The sequence below is a fragment of the Microtus ochrogaster genome, chromosome 6, assembly GCF_000317375.1.
Source record: "Microtus ochrogaster isolate Prairie Vole_2 chromosome 6, MicOch1.0, whole genome shotgun sequence".
Lineage (NCBI taxonomy): Eukaryota > Metazoa > Chordata > Mammalia > Rodentia > Cricetidae > Microtus > Microtus ochrogaster.
This window is the reverse complement of record NC_022013.1, coordinates 26263545-26266017: the sequence shown is the minus strand read 5'-3', so window position 1 is coordinate 26266017 and position 2473 is coordinate 26263545. Positions and strand designations below refer to the sequence as shown.

The following is a 2473-nucleotide window of genomic DNA, read 5'->3' as shown; positions in this document are numbered from 1 at the left end:
CATCTTCCCAAGTGCAGGAATTACACACATGCTAATCCACCAGCCGTGAAGAACATTTTTAAACATGTAGACTCTTGAGTTTATGTGCACCACATGAGTGCAGGTACCGAAAAAAGGCAGAGGGCATCAGATTCCCGGGAACTAGTTATAGGCAATTGTGTGCTGCCTGATGAGGGTGCTGGGAGCCAACGCAAGCTCTCTGCAGTAAGAGCACTGAACCACTGAGCCATCTCTCCAGCCCAAAGAATAATTCTTTTTTTCTTTTCTTCTTTCTTTTTTTCTTTCTTTCTTTCTTTCTTTCTTTCTTTCTTTCTTTCTTTCTTTCTTTCTTTTTGACAAGGTTCTCTGTGTGGCCCTGGCTGTCAAAGAACTCACTCTGTAGACCAGACTGGTCTCAAACTCAGAGATCTGCCTACTTCTGTCTCCCAAGTGTTGGGATTAAGGGTGTGTAGCACAACCCCTCACAAAAGAATAGTTCTTAAATGGCTTCTTTAATCAGTTGCTTTCATTTAATGTACTTCTGCTTCTGGCCCAGAAGTAGAAATAGGTGTACCAGGCTTCTTTTGGGCCACCAACCAGCTCCCAAATCATGACACTGAGACTTCATTATTTATGAATGATCAGCCTTATCTTAGCTCTTATTTTAATCTATTTCTCTTTATCTATGTTTTGCCTTAAAGCCTTTTACCTTTCTTCCTTCCTTTTTTTCTTTCTTTCTTTCTTTCTTTCTTCCTTTCTTCCTTTCTTCCTTTCTTCCTATCTTACTTTCCTGTTGTCTCCTTGTCTGGCAGACGGCTGCCTGGCTTCTGGCCCTAGATGTATCCCTCTCTTTCTCCCTCTTTCTCCTCATCCTCTTCTCTCAAGCCTAGATTTCTTCTACTTATTCTGTCAACCAGCCCCACCTATCCCTCTCCTGCTTAACTATTGGTTCATTCAGCTTTTTATTAGACTGATCAGGCTCCTTAGGCAGGCAAGGTGAAACAAATCTTTACATTGTTAACAAAGGCAGCAGAAACAAATGTAACACACCTTTACACATTTAAAGTAATATTCCACAGCACAGACAAATGTAACACACCTTTACATAGTTAAAGTGATACTCCACAACAAATAGGGTTTCTCCTATTTAAAGTAACAACAAAAGCCAAAATAGGGGAGTTGAGGAGATGGCTCAATGGGTAAACTGCTTACCAGAACAATGAAGGAAAACACCTGACAACTTTTGGCCTCCACACATGCATACATGGTCGTACACACACACACACACACACACACACACACAGAGAGAGAGAGAGAGAGAGAGAGAGAGAGAGAGAGAGAGAGAGAGAGAGAGAGAGAGAGAGAGCGAGAGAGAGAGAGAGAGAGCGCAAAATAGGCCATATTAAAAACCTCAATACACTCCACTTAAGGCAACAAGGTCAAATGACCTTTGAGGAATGAGAAACAATTGAGGGAGCCATGGGTTGCCTTGGGTTGTCTGTCAAGGGCTTCCAGGCCCCAGCGCAGCATGGAAGAACATTTCCGAGTTGAAAAGGAGCCACGCGGCGGTGGCTGCTCCGGAACCCCAGAGGAAGAGATGCCTCAAAGGCCCATATAGGTTTCTTTAAAACCTCGCTAATGTCCAGACTCGAGTCCCAGATCAATGGAGCCCACCAGAAACTGTCCACTGTTCGGAGGCGCCTTCTCGGCCATCCTCCCGCCTGGGGCCATTGATGTGAGCGACCTCCGACCGGTCCCGGACAACCAAGAAGTTTTCTGCCATCCCGTGACCGACCAGAGTCTGATTGTAGAACTTCTGGAGCTGCAGGCCCACGTGCGGGGCGAAGCGGCTGCGCGGTACCATTTTGAGGACGTTGGCGGGGTGCAGGGGGCTAGGGCCGTGCACGTGTTATCTGTGCAGCCTCTCTGTTTGGAGAACTTATCCCTGAGGGGCAGCTGTCAAGATGCCTGGTTCCTTTCTGGCAAGCAGCAGGTAGCAAAGGATGTCACACTACATCAGGCCTTTCTTCGGCTGCCCCAGTACCAGACTGACCTCTTGCTCACCTTCAATCAGCCCCCCTCTAACAGCAGGTCTCTTGGCCCTGAAAATCTGTCATGTCCACCTTGGAGCCTGGGTAATTTTGAACAACTGGTGACTAGTTTGACTCTTCACGACCCCAACATCTTTGGTCCCCAGTAAAGATGGCGGAACACAACATAACTGCTGCTGAGGACTCAGGGACCCTGCTCTAAGGGGGAGTTTCTTTCTGCTTCCTCCCTGGACATAAACATAAGACACCCCCTCTGCAGAAATAAACTTGCTTTATAAACAACACACACACAAAAAAAGGAGCCAAGCGGCTAGGGAGACAGAGCTCACAGGGTGTAGGAATGAGTTGCTGCCTGGAGTTCACTCAGATCTCCAAAGGCTGGGCTTCCAAAGTTAAGTGTGTGACTGCACCATCTTCCCAGGATGTCTCTGAGACTGGAGAAG

General features: G+C 46.9%; 1 pseudogene; it reads left to right on the top strand.

Annotated features, from left to right (window-relative positions):
* The first annotated feature begins 1478 nt into the window (after nucleotides 1–1478).
* LOC101987390 lies at nucleotides 1479–2222 on the top strand (annotated as a pseudogene).
* Nucleotides 2223–2473: the final 251 nt, after the last annotated feature.